Below are 22883 nucleotides of genomic sequence, written 5' to 3' on the forward strand. Positions count from 1 at the left end.
TAGTTTAATATTTCAATAACCTCAAAAAAATATGTGAAACACACAAAAACCTTTAGCAGGCTAAGATACAAGTCCAAAAAGATTCCCAACTGGGACTATAAGAGAGGAATAAAGGAATCTCAAGCGCTCACAGCTAAAAGCTCAATGTATCTTAAGAGCTGGTAACCATAGGGTGAGCTATCATTGATCCTTATGAATTCTCTCAAATTATTTATCAAAAACACTCTGTGTATTTTTTAAGTATTTCTCACAAAAAAGTTTTTTAAATATATATATATATATGCATTTTCTTCTTATAGTATACTTATTGGTACTTTTAAGTTTCCTTCTATGAGTCTTAAAGTACTTATCTTAATAACGTAGTGACATAATAGCAATAGCTACGGAAGATCTCCGTTTCGCTCTAATTGATTTTATAAGAGCTTCATCAGGAAAAACTGACGTTATCACTACAAAAAAGAAGAAAAACAAAATATCCATTTAAAAAAATTTTTTAAATAGTATGATAAATAATATCAAATTTTAAATGTTAAATACTTGTATTAAAGAACGCTCTAGGACATCATTTTTGGTTATACTTTTGGACTATTTAACCTCGTCTAAACATAACTTTAAAAGTTAAAAAAAACAAATTATAACTGCTATTATTTTAAACATACTGCATGTATTAGGCTTCTACTAGCTGAAACGAGTTGAAAAAAGCTTATTTATTTAACCGTTCAAATATATAGTTTAATCACAGAGAAACCCAGTGTTCAAAAATCAAATAAACAATCTTGAAATCATTTCAAAACAGATACCCTCCCTGAGGCATGCCAGTCATAAAGAAACAAAACAACTGTACACACTTCAATATTAACTTTAATAAAACTTGCATGGAAAGTGTGCTGCTTGGTAAGTGTCTGATATAATCAAAGACCTAGGCCAGAGGTGCATAAACTTGTCTTGGGTGGCTTCCAGACAGTCAGGTTTTCAGAATATCCACAGATATAGGGTTGCCATATGCCTCCGGAAAAAGAAAGACTGATCGAGACATCCGGGTTTTACTTCCATTGCTTTCAATGGAAGTAGAACCCAGATGTCTCAGTCTGTCCTTACTTCCATTGCGTTTAATGAAAGTAAAACCTGGATGTCTCAATCCATCCTCCATTTGCTGCAGCCATATGGTAACCCTACCACAGAGGTGCATAGAAGGGTCACAAAACAGCACGCTTCCCCATCTACTTAGAATGTGACCTAATTCAGAGTTCCAACCCATAGTCTGGGATGAGAGCAAGGGGTGGGTGGAAGAAGTGGGACTTTTAAATTGCTGGTGACAAAAAAAAGTCACTGTCTTCTCCAAAATAAAGAAATATGTAGTTCTAGAATCAAGAATTGATCTGCTACAGCCATTCCTGCTGATGTGTTCAGCTGAAGGAGATATCTCTAGACATGTCTCATATTCAAGTATAGGGTTACCATATTGTTCCAGAATAAGGAGGGGGGGGGGGAGTAGGATTACCAGATGTTTGGGTTTCCCTGGCCATGTTCTCTTTTTGAGGACTCTGTTGGGAGTCTGGGTGGCTTTTTTTTTTTTTTTTTTTTTTTTTACTACTTTTGTCTGGGGAAATCGGACATCCAGTAGCCCTACAGCAGTTTGCACACCTATCTGAAGTTCCCACCCTACTCTGGCAAGATCCAGTGCTTGCTCACCATTCTTGTTCCCAGTGGCACTACTCTAACTCATCAGTCCATAGTCAGCATGAGTGAAGTAAAAATGCTGCCTTCTGCAACCCAGAAGCTTTTCCTCTGTTACTGCTTCATGTACATGCATAGGCAGGAAGCAGTAGTAGAGAGAAAGTTTCCAGGTTGCCGAAGGCAGCATGTTTACTTCATTCATGCTGCCTGGCCCTGGCCCAAAAAGATAGAGTAGCACTGCTGGGAAGAATGGTGAGCAAGCACCGGATCTCATGGGGGAAATAGCATGGAGAGAATAAGAGAGATGCTAGACTGTCTTACCTGAGAATTTTGGCATTCTTTTCTTGACGGTTCTATCGTGTTTTATTGTAAACCACCTAAATCCACATAGGCTTGGCAGTATATTAAGTTTTAATAAACTGTAAATTGTAAAACAATGATTCACTTTTACCCATTCCACCCCAATCAGGATTTTGTAGGCCTCAATCATATCTCCCTTCAGCCATCTCTTTTCCAAGAAAAGCCCTGATCTCTTTAGTCTTTCCTCATAGGAGAGGAGTTCCATCCCCATTATCATTTTGGTCACTCTTCTTTGAGCCTTTTCTAATTCCACTATATATGAGGGTTGTTCAAAAAGTTTCCACACTTTCTTTGCGTGAAATGGTTGAGGCGGGGGAAGTGGTAAGAAGGTATGTCGTAGAATGTCATGTGACTAGTCAGCTAATCCGGCTTACCTTGCAGGTAATGATGTAATTTATTTTTAGATATTTAATACATAATCGAAAGGGACGTCTAAGTCCATTTACGTCCATCTCGCAAGTCGTCCAGAGTCAAAAAGAGCCTATGTCATATTTTCGAAAGAGACGTCCAACTTGTTTTGACTTTCGAAAATCGTCCAATTATACATCCTGCACATCTGATCGTCCAAGCCACTAAATCGTCAATCTTTATACCACATTTTCATCCAAATGTCCGTCCAAGTCAAAAACGTCTAGAACAAGCCCTGTTGGATGTGGGAGGGGCCTGCAAAGTGATGGACAGAACACCCAGACATGCCACCTAAATAGTGGGGTACCTTACAGGGCACTGATGTGACCTTCACAAAAAGGGTGCCATGGCTTCTCCTCACTACAGCTCCCTTATAGGTGAAGGTGAGCCACCCAAACCACCTCCAGAATTCCCTAGAACCACTTATCTACCACCCCAATAGCCCTTATGGCTGCAGGAGCCACTTATATGCCAGTACAAAAGGATTTGGGGGGTGTATAGGGCAGTGCACATGTTTCAGTATCAATGCAGTGATTACAGGGGCTTATGGGCATGGGTCCTCCTCTCTATGGGTCCCTAACCCACCCCCAAGATGACTTAAGCTGCCTCTGTGCTGGACGACTAGGCTTTCCTATGCCAGGAGGCCAGGTGAAGATAATCTGGAGGCTGAATTTTAAAGTTGTGATTAAAATTTTTATCGGGGTAGGGGAGGGTCGGTGGCCACTGGGGTAGTGTGTGGAGGTCTGTTTTATGTGTTTTCAGTGCTTATCTGGTGAGTTTAGGTGGGTTTTTGTGACTTAGACCATGTTTTACATGGTCTAAGTCACAACGTCCAAGTTCCGTCGATCGTGAGCTGTATAACTTTCGGTTATACATGCTGTATGACTAAGTCTAAACCGGCCCACGTCCCGCCCAACTCCCGCCCTCGACCTGCCTCCCGAAACGCCCCGTTTAGCTTTGGACGTTGAGCGGCACTATGGAGGCCTAGGTCGTTTAGAAAAACGTTCAAAACCCGGTTTGATTATCGGCGCTTAGACGTTTTTGAGAAATGTTCGTCCAAGTGCCGACTTGGCCGGTTTTTGGACATTTTTCTCTTTCGATTATGAACCTCATAGCGTTTAAAAGAATAAAAGTGCGGAAACCTTTTGAAGGTCCCTCATATTTTTTTGAGATACAGTGACCTGAACTGAATGCAATACTCAAGGTGAAATTGCACCTTGCATTATATTAATCTTGGTTTTATTTAGCATCCCTTTCCTAATAATTCATAGCATCTTGTTTACTTTTCTGGCCACCACCACATTACATTACATTGGGACTTCTATTCCACTAGTACCTTGCAGTTCAAGGTACATATTGGCCAGATTTCAGCATGCTGTCTACAAAGGTACCGAGATCTTTTTCTTGGGTGCTGGCTCATATGGTGGATCCTAGAATCAGGTATCTATGATTTGGATTATTCTTCCCAATGTGCATCACTTTACATTTGTCCACATTAACTCCCCCCCCTCCTCTTTTTTTTTTTTTTTTTTACAAAAGCACAGAAGAGGTTTTTAGCGCTGGCCGGTGTGCTGAATGCTCTGCGCTGCTCCGACGGTCTTAGGAACTACATATAAAATTCTCCTCCTAACTTTTAAAATTAAGACCTCTCATCTTCCTGGCTTTTTAGACAAATATCTCACTCCACATACCCCTTCTAGGGTCCTTAGATCTACGAATCAAAATCTATTGATAGTACCATCAATAAAGGACCTATACTACACCAGAAATTCCATTTTTTCAGTAGTTGCACCTTCGCTCTGGAACGCAATGCCATTCCATCTTCGTAATGAAGATTCCTAACCAAATTTAAAACAAATCTTAAAACCTTTCTCTTTAAAGATGCCTACCAATAAGTAGGAAATATGTGAGAGAGAGAAAAAAACACTTTTAAGAAGCAATATCCCTATCTTCCTCATTATTTCCCCTCCCTCTTACTTTTATTTATCATTGTAATTAATACTTTCCTATCCCCCAAAAAATCCTCTCGTTTCTAATCAGTCTCAGTTCTCATAGTTTTAGGTTTACCCCATATTATTTTATTTTACCTATTTATATTAAACCTTTTTAATTTGTAATATTCTAAACCGCCCAGATACATGCATGCTTTTGTAAAAAGGGGGGGGGGGGTAAATTTCATCTGCTATTTGTATGCCCAGTCTTCCACGTTCCTAAGGTCATCCTGCAATTTTTCACAGTCTTATTCATTAGTCTTCTGTGAGCCATGTGCAAGTCTCTTACCTGAAAATGTGGAGGAAGAGAAGAAGATGGATGCCAGACCAAAGGAGGTGAAGGGAGAGATGGAAGCGGTAGGCATAAAGTTTCTGGAAGGGGAATAGAAGGAGAGAAGATGCCATATAGAAGAGGCAGAGAGACGGTAGACAGTGGATGAAAGGAACAAAGTGACAAGAAGATGAGGAAAGCAGAAACCAGAGAAGACAAGGTAGAAAAAAATTCTTTTTTTTTTTTTGCTTTAGGGGAGATGCATCATTGTTTCTGTGGTGTTGCATTGTATGCAGAGTCCAGCTTCTTGGTGCTTCAGTTTAACCTTTGTCTACGCATTTCTGTTTTATCTCCCCATTTACAAAACTGTAGAGCATTTTTTTAGCATTGGCTGTGGTGGTAACAATTCTGATGCTCAGAATTCTATGAGCATCTGAGCTGTTACCACCGTTGCTAAAAACCACACTACAGTTTTGTGAAAGGGGAGGGTTTAGTTTGTGATTACATATTCCATACTAGGCGAAGGTGTTTTCTGTGTGTTCGAAAAAACATGGTTTTCTGTTAGGATTGACTGTGTAGGATTGATCTGTACTAGTCTGGTTTGTTTAGTTTCACAATGGGTGTATTGATGTTGTACTGCTCACTATAGTATGTAAGATGCTGCCTTTTCCTAGGTACACTCTTGTGTGACGTGAGGATTGTTACTAAAAATCATGTTTTTCATACAGATGGGGGGGTGTCAAAAAAATGATGGGCCCAGGGTGTAACATATGCTAGGTATGCCACTGAGTTGTTTTCAAGGTATTTTGCCCGAATCTTTTTTAACTATGGATCCCTGGTTAGAAAAACAAGAAGTCAAACACACCTTACTAAAAAAAATAAAATGCAATTCGAAAAAGGAAAAATAAAACATCAAGATGCAGAAATGTGTTGAAGTTTTGGTGCATTTTTCATTTTGCACCTAACAAGAGCAAGAATCAAAACAATGGTGCCCTCTTTAGGAGACCAGGATGTTCATACAAGAACGGAATGAAATAGCAAAAGGCGGCACCAACATCCACAGATCTCCCCCGCAAAGAGTGTTCAGTTAGAGCCAAAAAAAGAGGTTTATTTTTTACTGAGAATTAGGACTTAAGAACATAAGAATAGCCTTACTGGGTCAGACCAATGATCCATCAAGCCCATTCTTACGGTGGTCAATCCAGGTCAGTAGTACATGGCTAAAACCCAAGGAGTAGCAATATTCCATGCTACCGATCCAGGGCAAGCAGTGACTTCCCCCATGCTTTTCTCAATAACAGACTATGGCAGGGGTGTCAAAGTCCCTCCTCGAGGGCCACAATCCAGTCGGGTTTTCAGGAATTCCTCAATGAATATGCATGAGATCTATTAGCATACAATGAAAGCAGTGCATACAAATAGATCTCATGCATATTCTTTGCGGAATTCCTGAAAACCCGACTGGATTGCGGCTGGCTTGAACATTTTGTCAGTTGTTATTCAAGAGAGAACAAGATCTTATCATGAAAGCAGGAGTTTAATCCATGAAGCACCAGTTTGGCAAGGACATTTTAAATAAAACACTGGACAATGGGGAACTGATTATCCAGGTTTTCGGGGCAACAAGGCCATTTGCCTGGGTTGTGTGTTGAAATAGGTGTTTGTTATAAGTCAGAGGGTGGTATATTCAATATATTTATCATATTTATGAAAAAAGTAAGGTTGATTAATAAATTATTAATGTTGTGTGCATATATGTATTAGTTCTTCTCTTGTTCTAAATGTATGTTATGCATATTCATTGGGGAAATCCTGAAAACCTGACTGGATTGCGGCCCTCGAGGAGGAACTTTGACACCCCTGGACTATGGACTTTACCTCCAGGAAATTGTTCAAAATCTTTCATAAAAATAGCTACGTTAACCGCACTTACCACAACCTCTGACAATGCGTTCCAGAGCTTAACCATTCTCTGAGTGAAAAAAACATTTCCTCCTATTGGTTTTAAAAGTACAGTCAAACCTCGGTTTACGAGTGCACCAGTTTGCGAGTGTTTTGCAAGACGAGCAAAACATTCTCGCAAATCGTAACTCGCAAATCGAGCATTGACTCGATTTGCAAGTCCCCCTGCCCGCTAACCGGCATCGCCCCCCCCCCATCTGCAAACGCTGCCCCCCTGCAAACTGACATGACCCCCTCACGAATGCCCCCCCCTAAGAAATAGCATCTCAGCCAGCCCAAACTGAAAGCTTACCCCCCAATGTGGCACCGGCACGCAGCACCAACCCACATGAGGTGCCGGTGCCCGAAGATCATGCCTCTTCTCTGACTGGGCCTTGAGCATCTGCACATGCTCAAGGCCTTCAGGCTCTCATTCTCTCTGAGAATCTCAGAGAGAGGCGGGAGCCAGAAGGCCTTGAGCATGTGCAGATGCTCAAGGCCCAGTCGGAGGAGAGGCACGATCTTCGGACACCAGCACCTCCTGTGGGTTGGTGCTGCGTGCTGGTGCCACATTGGGGGGTAAGCTTTCAGTTTGGGCGGGCGGGGGATGCCAGTTCGCAAGGGGGGGGCAGTGTTTGCAGGCGGGGAGGGGGAGATGTGGAAGCGCACCAGTAGCCGCGGGTGGGGGGGTCTTTTGGGGATGTGGTGGGATGGAGTGGAGCAGTGCCAGTGGCCGGGGGGTATGGGAGGTGGAACGAATCAAGCGAGTTTCCCTTACTTTCTATGGGGAAACTCGCTTTGATATACCAGTAAATAGGTTTACGAGCATGCTTCTGGAACGAATTATGCTCGTAAACCAAGGTTCCACTGTATTTCCCTGTAACTTCATCAAGTGTCCCCCTAGTCCAGGAGTAGGCAATTCCGGTCCTCGAGAGCCGGAGCCAGGTCAGGTTTTCAGGATATCCACAATGACTATATACGAGATGGATTTGCATGCACTGCCTCCTTGAGATGTAAATCTATCTCAAGCATATTCATTGTGGATATCCTGAAAACCTGATCTGGCTCTGGCTCTTGAGGACCGGAATTGCCTACCCCTGCCCTACTCCTTGTAATTTTTGACAGAATGAAAAATCGATCCACTTCTACCGTCCTACTCCACTCAGGATTTTGTAGACTTCAGTCATATCTCCCCCTCAGCCGTCTCTTTTCCAAGCTGAATTGTCTCAGTAAATCATTCTTGCAGGGGTCTCAAAGTCCCTCCTTGAGGGCCACAATCCAGTCGGGTTTTCAGGATTTCCCCAATGAATATGCATGAGATCTATGTGCATGCGCTGCTTTTAATGCATATTCATTGGGGAAATGCTGAAAACCCGACTGGATTGCGGCCCTCAAGGAGGGACTTTGAGATCCCTGTGTGAAAATACATTCTGACCATGTTGAATTTCAGTCAATTAAGCATAGTTGTGGATGACTTTTACCAAGAAAATCATAGACTTGCCAAGCCAGTTCCCTTCAAAACCGCAGATTGCATGCAAGAAGGCGCAACATACCGAAACTGAACTGGAGGGAACAGGTCCACACTGAGGTATTTCAGTCGGATTCCTTCCAATTTGTTCTCGGCTGGACTTGCATTGTGCCGCCTTCTGCGTAATATGCGTCACTGAAACGGTTGAGGCGTCACAGGTCCAGATTCAGAACGTTCTTCGGGACCTAGGTTTAATTTATTTAAAGCAGTACCGACAGTTCATCTCTACAGTTGTAGGTCGGGAATTTCCTTAGAAGAGACTGCCAGGATCATGATATTTTTTTTTTGTTAGTTGGAAAATATGAAAAGCTTTTAACAAGTAAAGGGGATTATTTTCGTTTTTAAAATATTAGCAATACTAACATTTTGATTTTCTGAAAGATTTCAAAGGTAACTTTGCCTTTGGTCCCCCTCGCCCCAATGGGCTTTGAGATGAATAATAATTCACGCCAAAATAAAATACTGCAGATCTTTAAAAATTTCTAATAAATACTGTGTCTCAATCTTTTAAATTGTTTTGTGTAAAGATATGCTTTATTGTATTTTATTTTGAATGAATTATATTTGACAGAGCATACAAGTTTTGATCTTAACTCCTTACTTTATTGAGTAATAATTCACGCCTACTGTTTATTTGTACAGATCTTCCATAATTAGGTGCATCTACAATATAATTAGTTGAATATTATGTATAACCTCTTCTCAACACGTTGAATAATGTAGATCGGCTACACCTTACAGTCACCCTAATTATTTAGCTCTGGGATTGGAAAACTAGTAACGGCTCCAATTCGAGAAAATCTTTTATGTATAACAATTTTTATTGAAAGAATCAAATAATCAGTACAATAGGATAATACAAAAATACATTCAATACAATAAGAATTACAATAATCTATATATATAAAATCGGAGGTATGTATGTGTGTGTGTGTGTGTATGTGCCGCGATCACGCAAAAACGGCTTGACCGATTTGAACGAAACTTGGTATGCAGATCCCTCACTACCTGGGGTGATATGTTCTATGGGTCTCGCGGCCCACCTGCACACGTGGGCGGAGCTACAAACATAAAATCAGATTTCACCCATTCATGTCAATGGAAAAAATGTAAAAAGCTGCCATTCTCACAGTAATTCAAAAACGGCTTGACCGATTTGAACGAAACTTGGTATGCAGATCCCTCACTACCTGGGGTGATATTTTCTGGGGGTCTCGCGGCCCACCTGCACACGTGGGCGGAGCTACAAACATAAATTCAGATTTCACCCATTCATGTCAATGGAAAAAATGTAAAAAGCTGCCATTCTCACAGTAATTCAAAAACGGCTTGACCGATTTGAACGAAACTTGGTATGCAGATCCCTCACTACCTGGGGTGATATGTTCTGGGGGTCTCACGGCCCACCTGCACACGTGAGCGGAGCTACAAACAGAAAATCAGATTTCACCCATTCATGTCAATGGAAAAAATGTAAAAAGCTGCCTTTCTCCCTGTAATTCAAAAACGGCTTGACCGATTTGAACGAAACTTGGTATGCGGATCCCTCACTACCTGGGGTGATATGTTCTGGGGGTCTCGCGGCCCACCTGCACACGTGGGCGGAGCTACAAACAGAAAATCAGATTTCACCCATTCATGTCAATGGAAAAAATGTAAAAAGCTGCCATTCTCACTGTAATTCAAAATCGGCTTGACCGATTTGAACGAAACTTGGTATGCAGATCCCTCACTACCTGGGGTGATATGTTCTGGGGGTCTCGCGTCCCACCTGCACACGTGGGCGGAGCTACAAACAGAAAATCAGATTTCACCCATTCATGTCAATGGAAAAAATGTAAAAAGCTGCCTTTCTCACAGTAATTCAAAAACGGCTTGACCGATTTGAACGAAACTTGGTATGCAGATCTCTCACTACCTGGGGTGATATGTTCTGGGGGTCTCGCGGCCCACCTGCACACGTGGGCGGAGCTACAAACATAAATTCAGATTTCACCCATTCATGTCAATGGAAAAAATGTAAAAAGCTGCCATTCTCACAGTTATTCAAAAACGGCTTGACCGATTTGAACGAAACTTGGTATGCAGATCCCTCACTACCTGGGGTGATATGTTCTGGGGATCTCGCAGCCCACCTGCACACGTGGACGGAGCTACAAACAGTAAATCAGATTTCACCCATTCATGTCAATGGAAAAAATATAAAAAGCTGCCATTCTCACTGTAATTCAAAATCGGCTTGACAGATTTGAACGAAACTTGGTATGCAGATCCCTCACTACCTGGGGTGATATGTTCTGGGGGTCTTGCGGTCCACCTGCACACGTGGGCGGAGCTACAAACAGAAAATCAGATTTCACCCATTCATGTCAATGGAAAAAATGTAAAAAGCTGCCATTCTCACAGTAATTCAAAAACGGCTTGACCGATTTGAACGAAACTTGGTATGCAGATCCCTCACTACTGGGGTGATATGTTCTGGGGGTCTCGCGGCCCACCTGCACACGTGGGCGGAGCTACAAACAGAAAATCAGATTTCACCCATTCATGTCAATGGAAAAAATGTAAAAAGCTGCCTTTCTCCCTGTAATTCAAAAACGGCTTGACCGATTTGAACGAAACTTGGTATGCGGATCCCTCACTACCTGGGGTGATATGTTCTGGGGGTCTCGCGGCCCACCTGCACACGTGGGCGGAGCTACAAACAGAAAATCAGATTTCACCCATTCATGTCAAAGGAAAAAATGTAAAAAGATGCCATTCTCACAGTAATTCAAAAACGGCTTGACCAATTTGAACGAAACTTGGTATGCAGATCCCTCACTACCTGGGGTGATATGTTCTGGGGGTCTCGCGTCCCACCTGCACATGTGGGCGGAGCTACAAACATAAATTCAGACTTCACCCATTCATGTCAATGGAAAAAATGTAAAAAGCTGCCATTCTCACTGTAATTCAAAATCGGCTTGACCGATTTGAACGAAACTTGGTATGCAGATCCCTCACTACCTGGGGTTTTATGTTCTGGGAGTCTCGCGTCCCACCTGCACATGTGGGCGGAGCTACAAACAGAAAATCAGATTTCACCCATTCATGTCAATGGAAAAAATGTAAAAAGCTGCCTTTCTCCCTGTAATTCAAAAACGGCTTGACCGATTTGAACGAAACTTGGTATGCGGATCCCTCACTACCTGGGGTGATATGTTCTGGGGGTCTCGCGGCCCACCTGCACACGTGGGCGGAGCTACAAACAGAAAATCAGATTTCACCCATTCATGTCAAAGGAAAAAAATGTAAAAAGATGCCATTCTCACAGTAATTCAAAAACGGCTTGACCGATTTGAACGAAACTTGGTATGCAGATCCCTCACTACCTGGGGTGATATGTTCTGGGGGTCTCGCGTCCCACCTGCACATGTGGGCGGAGCTACAAACATAAATTCAGATTTCACCCATTCATGTCAATGGAAAAAATGTAAAAAGCTGCCATTCTCACTGTAATTCAAAATCGGCTTGACCAATTTGAACGAAACTTGGTATGCAGATCCCTAACTACCTGGGGTTTTATGTTCTGGGAGTCTCGCGTCCCACCTGCACATGTGGGCGGAGCTACAAACAGAAAATCAGATTTCACCCATTCATGTCAATGGAAAAAATGTAAAAAGCTGCCATTCTCACAGTAATTCAAAAACGGCTTGACTGATTTGAACGAAACTTGGTATACAGATCCCTCACTACCTGGGGTGATATGTTCTGGGGGTCTTGCGGTCCACCTGCACATGTGGGCGGAGCTACAAACAGAAAATCAGATTTCACCCATTCATGTCAATGGAAAAAATGTAAAAAGCTGCCTTTCTCCTTGTAATTCAAAAACGGCTTGACCGATTTGAACGAAACTTGGTATGCGGATTCCTCACTACCTGGGGTGATATGTTCTGGGGGTCTCGTGGCCCACAACTCTATGTTGCTTGCTCAGGGGTGGGTTCATCCAAGAATTTATATGTTCTTGCTCCAGGAGGTGAAACTAAAAATGTTGTTTATAATCACGTTTTGCGTTAGTTGTATTGTATTCATTTTGTCAAATATTTCACATTATAATTTGAATATTTTACTTTTTATTAAGCTGTAAAAAAATAATTTCATTCACCACTATAAAGTATCTTTATTTGAATCCATTTACAGTGTTATTGCTATAATTAAATACCCGTGCAACGCCGGGGCTTAAGCTAGTATTTCATACAAATTTAAATCATTCTTTCAAATTTAATTTCCAGATGAATTAATTCAATCTTATCTACACCCCCCTTAATGCCATCCCCTACCCACTATCTTCCCCTAAATGAAATCCCTCACCCTGGATGAAAGTTGACAAAAATAAAGAATTAAAATAAATAACTGGAATGTAATTATTAAACCTAATTTTCATAATAAATCATTGATAACCAAACTTTGTATTTTTGGTGAAAGATTCTGAATATAAGGATCCCAAACCTCCATAAAAAGACGAGTTTTTTTAGGCGAACCTTGAACCTCCCAACTCTAAGATAAAAATAAGCGATGTAATTGATTCCTCCAATGCCAAAAACTTGGAGATTCTTTCTGCAACCAAAATTGCATTTATGCCCAATCATACAGGCTTTCTGAAATAAAAGACATTTTAGTTGGCCAAAAACCCCACAAGCTGATGCTTTACCAAAAATTATTCCCCTAGGACAACCCACTATCGAATTACCCCATAAAGAACCCAAAAATAATAGGATGGCAGACCAAAATGAGTTGATCAAAGGACACAACCAAAAAGCATGAGATAATGTGCCAGGATCTTTATTACATTTAATACAAATTGGAGTATCTATTAAATTCGCATGAAAAGCTTGAATTTGGGAAAAATAAGCCCTATGCAAAATTCTATAAGTACATTCTCTCCAAACACACCCTTTTTTAATCTTTGGTAGTCTATTAATAGATTGAGCAAAATCAAGAAGAGAAATCTGAATTCCCAACTCCTCATTCCAATTTTGTAGAATTTTATCATATGTACGGGTAGGTAATATATTCCGCCACCACTTGTGTAATAAAGAAACTGAAATAGGCACATCATCACATTGATTAAAAAAATAAATAATTCTGTCATGAACTCCACAAGAAAAATTCAATCTCTTCAATTTATTAATATAATTTACCAATTGCATATACGCATATAATGATCCAGGACCCCTTCCCACTACAATAGAAAGGTCAGGAAAACTCTTAATCTTCCCAGTTTCATCTAATACTTGTGATAAATAATAAATACCTTTAAACCCCCAAATCCTAGATGTCATACCAGGTTGAAAATCTCCATTACCCTGAATAGGTAGCAAATCTGTTATACATGGGTTATATCTCCATAATTTAATTAAATTTCCCCAAACTGACCTCATTGAAGATAAAATAGGATTACCTTTAAAATGGATTGGTAATTTAGACGGATGTATCTGAAGAAGATATAATAAATGAAAAGGGTAATAGAAGGCTTTTTCATATAATATAGGAGAAAATAAAAACATCATCAAACACCCAATCCCTAATATGCCGTAGTAAGCAAGCCTTCCCATAAATCCGAAGATCAGGAAGACCCCATGTTCCTGGGGTGTGTGGCACAGTGGTTGGATCTACAGCCTCAGCACCCTGGGGTTGTGGGTTCAAACCCTGTGCTGCTCCTTGTGACCCTGGGCAAGTCACTTAATCCTCCATAGCCCCAGGTACGTTAGATAAATTGTGAGCCCACTGGGACAGATAGGGAAAATGCTTGAGTACCTGATTGTAAAAACCGCTTAGATAACCTTGATAGGCGGTATATAAAATCCTAATAAACTTGAAACTTGAAACCTAGTAAAAATCTTTTAAACTTTGCTTTGTAAAGTCGGGAGATTCCTTGTTTGTTTTACCATGAATAAAATTTTGCAGTTTCTTAACCCCCTCCCTAATTATTTTGTTGTGGGTTTACTGTTCAGCTTCCTTTTATGGACAGGGAACACAAAAAAATGAAAGGAATAGATTTGTGAACTCTTAATTGAATACATTTGTGCGGTATTTCAAAAAAAAACCATCACAAGAAAAGGCTATCTTTTCTACAAGACAACAGAGACAAACAGACATACAGTGGTTGGGGAGAATGCCTTTCAGAAGGTACTTTGAGGATCAGAGCATATGAGCAAAAGGTCAAAATAAAAACCGTAACGTCCAGTCCCGAGAGACTTTTGAGCATCGGGAGGACAGCTTCGGTGCCAATACGACTCCTTTTAACGAGTCTAAACAGCACGGAAAGCTTTTGAGCATTGCGGCCTAGGACTCAAACACTACTGATTTTACCCGCAGTGAAAACCATTGATTCTGGCTCTCCTTGCTGTGGCGTTCCTTACCTAAACGTGGACTTATCTTTCTTGCTTTGGGCCTATTCTTTTCCTCGCCTTCATTTGAGCTTCATGCTCACCGGGAACCGACCTTGACGATGTTGTATTACGTTGTATTTTTTGTGAACAATGTGTTGAATTCCGTTTGTTTATGCCATATAGAAGTCTGGTTTTAAAGAGCACCAACGAATCAAAAATAGTAGGGTTTTTTTGTGGGGTGGTTTTTTGGGTTTGTTTTTTTTTTGCAACATAGGGTGTCAGAAACCTCGATGTGAAAAACATTCCTGCAAAGGGGGGGGTTGTACACCATTTCACTATCACTCTTCTCATTCTGCTAGCAAAAGAAACTGGTGGTGACTATCTTTACGGGCTTCTTTTACTAAGGTGCGCTAGAGTTTTTAGCGCACGCAGGAAATTACCATGTGCTACGCTTCTAGAACTAATGCCAACTCAATGCTGGCATTAAGGTCTAGCACACGCGGCATTGTAGTGCACGCTATTCTGCGCGTTAAAACCCTAACGTGGCTTAGTAAAAGGAGCCCTAAATCTCAGCAAGAACTCTGTCTCATACATTTTTCAAACTCTCCCAGTTCTGAAGGACATATCTAACAAGATACAAAGAGATTAGGAATAAAAATGAGATTTAAGGACACCAATATGTAAAATCTAAAAGATGTCAATCCATTGTCCATACGAATAAGAAAGCTCCTCCATGACCCTGGCAACCTGTGTAAAACATTATCCATAGGGTTACCATATGGCTCTAGAAAAAGGAGTACTAATCAAAAAGCAATGGGAACAAGTTGCTAATTCCTAAGACCAAACGTTATAAAACTTGTTCAATGAATGTTTCAAGTCTGTAATTGAACTCTCAGATGCCTGCTCTGGTGAATCATCAAAGATTTCTATCCAGAAATGCAGGAGGAGGTATCGTTCATCGAGTTCGTTATAAATAAGCTAGTGCAAAAATATGTGCTGAACAAAATTTTCAATAAATAAATAAAAAAACTGCACTTATCTTGTCATTATTAGTAGTTAGTAATTGTTTGCAAGTGTCGATATCAAAAGGATAGAAAAAGGAGGACAGATTGAGACATCCAGGTTTTACTTCCATTGAAAGTAATGGAAGTAAAACCCGGATATCTCAATCCATCCTCCTTTTTCTGGAGCCATATGCTAACCCTAATTTATACAACCCAAAGGCTGAAGACAGTATGGGCTTTGCTGAACTAATTTACATTTCTAAAGTTAAAATAATATGCCACCTTAACATAACAAAAATTCTTATATACCGCAGCTGCCTCGCGGTTCGGTGCGGTTAACAAAATTGAGGAATACTAAACATTCACAGTAAAATCACAATTAATTAGTCAAAATATTTGCCAAACAAGTATTCGTGATTTTACTGTGAATGTTCAGTATTATTGAATTTTGTTAACTGCACCGAACCGCGAGGCAGATGTGGTATATAAGAATTTTTGTTATGTTATGTTACCAGACATACATAGCAGCATCAACAGACCCCCAAACCTTGAGAAGTATACATAGTAACATAGTAGATGATGGCAGATAAAGACCCGAATGGTCCATCCAGTCTGCCCAACTTGATTCAATTTAATTTTTTTTTTTTTTTCTTTGCTATTTCTGGCCAAGAATCCAAAGCTCTGCCCGGTACAGTGCTTAGGTTCCAACTGCTGAAGTCTCCTATGAAAGTAATTTACCACAATCTCTCTCCTTCCTTACAATATACAGTACACTGATGAACAGAGGACACAAGCAACAATCTACCAACACGCACAAACAACGAAGCTACAGAGGTAATACAACAAAAGGGAAAAAAAGCATCTTTAAAGAGCCGGACTCACAAATAAGGGAAAAGAACTAGCAAATCCACAAATATGGTGGGGGGGGGGGGGATTACAGAGTCACTTCACCAGCCACACACAGATCCAAGCCTGAGACAGGGATGGCAAAAGAGAGATGAATTTAAACCTATAGATGAGAGTAGCATAGGCAGACTGCACACATTTGTACGCCCGGACAGCATATCTCGTCCACAACAATTGGAAACATTTCTGGGAACAAAGGCCACAGCTTTATTAAAGACAACCATGCAAAACACCCTAGGAAGCACCCAAGCCTTCAGCACTCTTTGGATCTTTCTCCCCGCCTTGGAACACTAACTAGGAAATATGACCGACAGTCCCTATAGTGGCCTGCTAGGCTGCTCAAGGCCAGGGCATCAGTCCATTCAAAACTTGCCCACAGTTCATCAGTCCACCTGCGTAGCAGACTTTCACCCTGAGAGACCAGTCTACTTTTTTGGCAGGATGTTTCAGAGCTTGGGTGCCTCCATCATAACCTGAGGCAATAAACACCTCGGGTAAGTTTTGCTGCATGCGATGGGAACTCCAAACTCCTTGGCAACAGCCATGAAAGTGTCGAGGATCCTCAAGTAAAGCCCTGATTTGGGCGGGCCAACAAAGAAAAAGTGGTTGTAGCAGGCAATTGTTGGGATACCATGCAGTGCAGGAAGATGCTAAAAGTCACAAAAGGGTTGCGAGATATCACACAACCCACTGGCATACACTTGTCGAAGAATACTAGGCCAGCATAGCTGAAGCTTAGAAGTGGGAAGCAGTCGGGATGGATAGGAAGCAAGCAAAGGGAAACTGAGATCCAGGAGAACTACCTGGAAGGGGTCCAAAACCCACTTCCCTAGTCACTCCTGCCAGTGCTGGGTTTCAAATGGCACCCACAATCCCTGGTGATAGTCTTGTGCGATACACCAACAAATCCGCACAGGACATTTGCGCTCTGACTAATGCACCCTGACAATTGCACGCATGGACAACTGCACGCATGAGAATTGTGACGTGAGAATTGTGGTCCTCAAACCCTGTCCCTTAAGAGGGGCTTGAGACACCTCAAGCACCTCCCAAGGGACAGGGCCTGAGGAGTCTGAGCAAATCAGGGCCTTCCAGATATCCACTAAAAGGGTTCCCATAATCATGATTAAAACCTAATACTAGATAGGAAGTGAATGTTTTGAGTCCCCCACCCCCCTCAAGAAAGAGGGTTATTTTGTAACCCCCCAAAAAACAAAATAGTATCCTGTCAGGGCACAATTGTCGGGTCACCTCCCATTCAGTGCACGCATTTGTCCATGGGCGCAATTGGCGTGCTATTGTCCTACGCTACTATAACTACAGGTCAAGCTGCATTTGACCCCTACCACTAGTCTCACCATACTACCACTAGGATGCCTTTTACCTGTGGAGGTAGCAGCATAAGAACCACTGCAGGCACCATTTTGAATATGGTGGCAGTAGGGGGCAGGAGAAACTGGGGATTGTTCCAAATCTTACCTAGCATACTCTAGGCCAGTGTTTCTCAACTTGGTCCTGGAATACCCCCTTGCCACTCAGGTTTTCAAGATATCCACAATGAATATACATAAAAGAAATTTGCATATAATGGAGGCAGTGTATGCAAATCAAGTTTATGCAAATTCAATGTGGATATCCTGAACGCCTGACTAGCAAGGGGGTACTCCAGGACCGAGTTGAGGAACACTGCTCTAGGCTACCAGGATACCTTAAGGTAGGCCTGGGAGCCTAAGTGGGGGCAAGTCTTTGTCAGCAGGGAGTGGGAAGGGTTTGGCAGCATTTATTAATGTTTTTTGAAGGTTGTAGGTCCAGTGGATATCTTCAGGGGAAGGAAGAGATGGGGGGGGAGAAACTTCCCCCTACTTCTATCGTAGTTCCTTCCTTTTCCCTCACACTCATGTCTGTGTCTATTCTCACCACCTTCTTTTCTGTTTGATAATAATTGTAAGCTGCCTAGAACGTTTCCCCCAATAGACGGGATAGTCAATTTTTATAAACTTGAAATGTTTTTCACCTACCAGCTCCTTTATCAAATGCTCCTGGGAAGCAGAATAACGCAGCTTGCAAGGTTTATCACAAGTTGTATTATTGGTGTACCATGAGAGTCACTAACCTGCAGTACCGGGATACTGCAGACTAAGGACTGGCGAAATACCAATTTTTCCACACTTTATTAACTTCCTCCCTATGTGTCTTTATAAAATACTAGCAGAAATCCAACCTGCATTGAAGTTCCAGATATTAGACCTGCTTAGGAGCAGGCATAAATATTAGCACAATGTATGCACATATGTGTAAGCATAAACTATGATAAATTTACCAGCTTTTTTGTTTCTGTTAGTTCAACAAAAAAATTTTTATTATTATATTATCCAAACTAATTACTAGAAAATCCTATTGATTATTGATAATTCATAATAAGTGCTCAGTCCTGTATCTCCTGCATGGGAGCCACAGCAAGGTTATTCCAGGACCATCATCGCACTTATAGGTCCTCTGTATTATTAATAACTAGCTGATGCCCCGGCGTTGCACAGGTATTTAATTATAGCAATAACACTGTAAATGGATTCAAATAAAGATACTTTATAGTGGTGAATGAAATTATTTTTTTACAGCTTAATAAAAAGTACAATATTCAAATTATAATGTGAAATATTTGACAAAATGAATACAATAAAACTAACGCAAAACGTGATTATAAACAACATTTTTAGTTTCACCTCCTGGAGCAAGAACATATAAATTCTTCACCCTTGAGCAAGCAACATAGAGTTGTGGGCCGCGAGAACCCCAGAACATATCACCCCAGGTAGTGAGGGATCTGCATACCAAGTTTCGTTCAAATCGGTCAAGCCGTTTTTGAATTACAGTGAGAAAGGCAGCTTTTTACATTTTTTCCATTGACATGAATGGGTGAAATCTGATTTTCTGTTTGTAGCTCCGCCCATGTCTGCAGGTGGGCCGCAAGACCCCCAGAACATATCACCCCAGGTAGTGAGGGATCTGCATACCAAGTTTCGTTCAAATCGGTCAAGCCGTTTTTGAATTACTGTGAGAATGGCAGCTTTTTACATTTTTTCCATTGACATGAATGGGTAAAATCTGATTTTCTGTTTGTAGCTCCGCCCACGTGTGCAGGTGGGCCACGAGACCCCCAGAACATATCACCCCAGGTAGTGAGGGATCAGCATACCAAGTATCGTTCAAATCGGTCAAGCCGTTTTTGAATTACAGTGAGAAAGGCAGCTTTTTACATTTTTTCCATTGACATGAATGGGTGAAATCTGATTTTCTGTTTGTAGCTCCGCCCACGTGTGCAGGTGGGCCGCGAGACCCCCAGAACATATCACCCCAGGTAGTGAGGGATCTGCATACCAAGTTTCGTTCACATCGGTCAAGCCGTTTGTGAATTACTGTGAGAATGGCAGCTTTTTACATTTTTTCCATTGACATGAATGGGTGAAATCTGATTTTCTGTTTGTAGCTCCGCCCACGTGTGCAGGTGGGCTGCGAGACCCCCAGAACATATCACCCCAGGTAGTGAGGGATCAGCATACCAAGTATCGTTCAAATCGGTCAAGCCGTTTTTGAATTACTGTGAGAATGGCAGCTTTTTACATTTTTTCCATTGACATGAATGGGTGAAATCTGATTTTATGTTTGTAACTCCGCCCACATGTGCAGGTGGGCCACGAGACCCCCAGAACATATCACCCCAGGTAGTGAGGGATCTGCATACCAAGTTTCGTTCAAATCGGTCAAGCCGTTTTTGCGTGATCGCGGCACATACACACACATACATACACACATACATACCTCCGATTTTATATATATATAGATTGATCTTAAAATTATTCGGTCATCCAGCCTGTGCTCATATGTTCTCTCTCTTTTTATGCATATGTTGTTCAAAGAAAGCAATAAATAAATACAATCAAAAATCGACACTTATCTTAATCAGTGTGGATGATCAAAACTATGGCTCCGCAGTCTTTTTATGTTTTTTCTTCTTTGCCAATGTGATATAAATGAATAAATATGTGCAATCCATGCAATGGTGCAAATGTGCTAGTTAGTGATTTTTATCTACTCCTCAACTCAGTCCTGAGTTTTGCATCAATAGCTTCTTCAGGAGGAGTCTTTTACGGAAAGATATTTTATCATTTCCAAATCGGTTAGAAGAGCGTCTCCTCTTTTCGCTTTTGTCCTAGAGTGACCGTTACAAAATGGCCAGTCTTGTATCTCTAAGACATTATACCTAAGGATCAGGGCCAGTATATACCAACTTATTAACTCAAATCAGAACCCTATATGGAAAACAATACCCACTCTGCAACACTACAAGGCCTTAATCACATACATATATCATCCACGCAGCACACCAGCCACACAAAGGAAAAAGAAAAAGAAGTGGAGAAAAAGGCCTCAGTTCGGCTTCATTTGACCAAAAAACTCCACTCCTTCAAAAATCCACTCCTGCATCAACGCAAAAAATATGTATCAAAGAAAAAAACAACTGTAGTAGCCTGCAGAGCGGTATCAAACAGCACGCCACAAAGAAAAAGATGATATCAGTGGGTTAATAAAGCAAAAGACACTACGGTCCAGCTCATAGCATCAAAAGCAGAAGCAAGGAAAAAACACTTAGCTGCTACTGGCTATTTCATCAAAGCCGGGCAGCCACTGCACCCAACGGGGAACCCTCCGTTTTGCGTCTTGTCACTGCGTCAGGGGTGATAATTCCACTGCTTCACATGCAAATATTCCAGACCCACCATGCTCCTCAAGCTCTCACACCACTTCACCAATCAATACTGGTGCAGGAGATACAAGACTGAGCATTTATTATGAATTATCAATAATCAATACAATTTTCTAGTAATTAGTTTGGATAATATAATAATAAAAAAAATTTTTGTTGAACTAACAGAAACAAAAAAGCTGGTAAATTTATCATAATCAGTAATACAGAAGTACGGGTATTGCATAACTTGGACTTCTAATAATATTAAGTTTTATGCATAAACTATGACATGGCCCATGACCCACCCAGACTCATTCCCTGAACTCGCCTCCTTTAAGATGCATACAAACGCAACCCTAACTGCACTGTACTTTAGTGAGCTAATTTCCCAGCTCACATTCTTTATTGAAAATAAAGAGTAGAAAATAATGACAAAACAGAAAATATGTAACAATAGATAAGCCTGTTTCAACATTTTATTATATTAGTTTAAAATAATATTTTACAAGCTAACATGGTTTATGACATGGGTGTCCAATGTCGGTCCTCGAGGGCCGCAGTCCAGTCGGGTTTTCAAGATTTCCCCAATGAATATTCATGAGATCTATTTGCATGCACTGCTTTCATTGTATGCTAATAGATCTCATGCATATTCATTGGGGAAATCCTGAAAACCCGACTGGATTGCGGCCCTCGAGGACCGACATTGGACACCCCTGGTTTATGAGATCTCCTCTTAAAAGTCCTACCTAAGCATTTTTTTTGTTACAATATGCCATGAAGTGCAGTTTTCAGTATGTCACAAGTGGGAATGGTGCACCAGTTGTGTCACACTAATAATAATAATAACTTTATTCTTTTATACCGCCATAACCAAAAGTTCTAGGTGGTTTACACTAAAAAGAGCTGGACAATACAATGGAAGAAAGATCGAGAACCACTGATCTGGAAGAATGAAGGGGAAAGGAGATAAGACAGAGACGGTCCAATATCTCAAAGCTATGATGGCCAGGACGCAAACTTTTTCCAGTGGAAATTCAGAGTTCAAAGGGGCTGACTACAGGTGGGAACAGATGGAAATATCTCCTCAAATAAATGATGCTGGATACATGAAGGTCTTCCAGTGGGGTGGCTGCTAGTCAAAACACAGTGAAGCTCTGTAGATTTAAACAGCACTGGACACATTATAAAAGCCTTGGAGGTGTATTGTTTTTTTTTTTCTCTCTCTTTTTAAAGTATAATCCTATGTCACTAGAGCTTAATCACTTTTCCTCCAGCTTTCTGAACTGCAAGCCTTTCCTCCTCGGGATGAATACCAAGGTCCTTCACCTGTCATCAATGCCTGTTTTTCAATCTTTTTTCTCCCTGCTTGTCTCCTTGAGTTGCTTTGTGTCAGGAAGGAGGGGTTAGCAGCAGTAGAGAGAGAGAGACTACTGCAGGTAGAATGCATGCAAAATCAGGTAGACTACATGGGGAAAGAAAGAGGATGCTCCTCCCTCAGAGCCATAAAACCTCAAGCAGGCAACAAAGCCCTTTTATCTGCCCCCCTCTGCCCTGCTAGGTATATACCTGGGGCAGAACTTGCAAACTACAGAAATGTTCTTATACGTTTTTTCTTCTGGACTTTTGGGTTCTGTTTTCAAGTTCTCCGTTATCTTACCTCTCTGTTTTATTGG

General features: G+C 41.2%; 1 protein-coding gene across 2 annotated transcripts in view; it reads left to right on the plus strand.

The window, feature by feature from the left end:
- The first annotated feature begins 4865 nt into the window (after window positions 1-4865).
- Window positions 4866-22883, plus strand: part of GCM2 (glial cells missing transcription factor 2) — a 60179-nt gene continuing 42161 nt past the window's right edge. For both annotated transcript variants that reach the window (XM_033934573.1, XM_033934574.1), the window contains exons 1-2: window positions 4866-4927; window positions 22088-22270. The gene's annotated coding sequence lies outside the window, so the exon portion shown is untranslated. The remainder of the gene's footprint in view (window positions 4928-22087; window positions 22271-22883) is intronic.

This window comes from Geotrypetes seraphini, chromosome 2 (assembly GCF_902459505.1).
Source record: "Geotrypetes seraphini chromosome 2, aGeoSer1.1, whole genome shotgun sequence".
NCBI classification, from domain to species: domain Eukaryota; kingdom Metazoa; phylum Chordata; class Amphibia; order Gymnophiona; family Dermophiidae; genus Geotrypetes; species Geotrypetes seraphini.